The sequence below is a fragment of the Spinacia oleracea genome, chromosome 3 (genome assembly GCF_020520425.1).
Source record: "Spinacia oleracea cultivar Varoflay chromosome 3, BTI_SOV_V1, whole genome shotgun sequence".
Classification (NCBI taxonomy): Eukaryota; Viridiplantae; Streptophyta; class Magnoliopsida; order Caryophyllales; family Amaranthaceae; genus Spinacia; species Spinacia oleracea.
This window is the reverse complement of record NC_079489.1, coordinates 109,766,404-109,767,808: the sequence shown is the minus strand read 5'-3', so window position 1 is coordinate 109,767,808 and position 1,405 is coordinate 109,766,404. Positions and strand designations below refer to the sequence as shown.

At 42.3% G+C, this 1,405-nt stretch overlaps 1 non-coding gene across 1 annotated transcript; it reads left to right on the top strand.

Annotated features, from left to right (window-relative positions):
• The first annotated feature begins 261 nt into the window (after positions 1–261).
• On the top strand, positions 262–368 carry LOC130471086 (small nucleolar RNA R71). Its single transcript, XR_008931767.1, has one exon. It is a non-coding gene; the product is annotated as a small nucleolar RNA R71 (small nucleolar RNA).
• Positions 369–1,405: the final 1,037 nt, after the last annotated feature.

The following is a 1,405-nucleotide window of genomic DNA, read 5'->3' as shown; positions in this document are numbered from 1 at the left end:
AGGGAGCATTTTCAAGTTTCTCAAGACGGGAAGTGAGCCTCTCAATGATGTTAGCTTATTCTAATGCATAAGTCGACCCCCTTCCGTCATCTTCATGACCTCTACCCTCGTAGTTCCTTGTCCCCACATGCTATGCTTGGTAATTTTAGACCACATCTTCTATGATCTCCTCTATTCGACCCTCTGTCTTGTTCATAATCGGACCTCCCGCTCCCGCATCAAGACTAGTCTTAGAATGTATGAAGAAGGATCCACTTTTGGATGCCATGATGTGGACACTCCCTTTGATATTCCTTGAACTAATCCCATGCCTCAAACAGTGAATCATCTCGCTTTTGCTCAAATGATTGGATCTTATGCCTATACTCGGCGGTCTTTCCTTGGAAGTAAAATTTTCTTAGAAAAGCACTTGTAACCTTATTCCACGTCTTAAGAGAGTTTGTCTTGACCTCCTTGTCAAGCCAATCACTTGCTCTCCCAAGCAAAGAAAACCGGAACAACTTAAGCCGAACATATTCAGAAGTAACACCATGGTGCTTGATCGTGTCTCAATAGTGTTCAAATTTCTTAAGATGTTCATGAGGTGGCTAATTAGCCTTTCCACAAAAGGGGTGGCTTTGCATAAGAGTAATCAAAGCCGGCTGGATTTCGAAGTTGTTGGCATTTTTGGTTGGGGGTTCGATGCCTCTTGTGGCTTCGAAGGCCCCCAGAATACCCAAACTTTTGACCGGTTGCGCCATGTCTTCACTAATGGAACTAGTGGGACTCGTAGGATTTGAAGGGGCTAGGTCGGGAGGACTCACTCTTAAAGCGGCAAACTGATTGTTGCTAGAAGAACGAGTTCGAATCCTTCGTAAACCCCTTAAGGTCCTCTCTAACTCGTTATCTAGAGGAAAGAGAGGTCTATGGCGAGTACGGCCTCGATTGTGCATGCAACAACTAGGTAAACACGTTAGCAATGACTATCACAAGTAACACCAAGAATTAAAATGGTAAAACTAGACTCAATAATAAACGCTAAATTGAAAACTAACAACCGTTCCCCGGCAACGACGCCATTTTTACAAGCGTTTTTCGTGTCGTTATACGAATACCACCTAATCAAACAAAATTTATAAGAACACCTAACTAACCGACTATATTGATTATAGTGGCAAGTTCGGGATCGTCCCAAGAGAATAGTGAGAATGAGTCTAACAAAATCAAGCTAGATTAGAATAGGGATGTGAATTGGATTATAGTAATTAACAAGTCAATCAATAAGGAATAAGCTAGGGGAATTAGGGATCAACTCGGTTTCAATGGGAAAAGCGAATAGAATACGACTATGATCGGCAATGCAAGGACATAAAGTCAAGGGGGAAAACCGAATAATTTAGCGTTCAAAGCCTCTCGGTTAGAACAC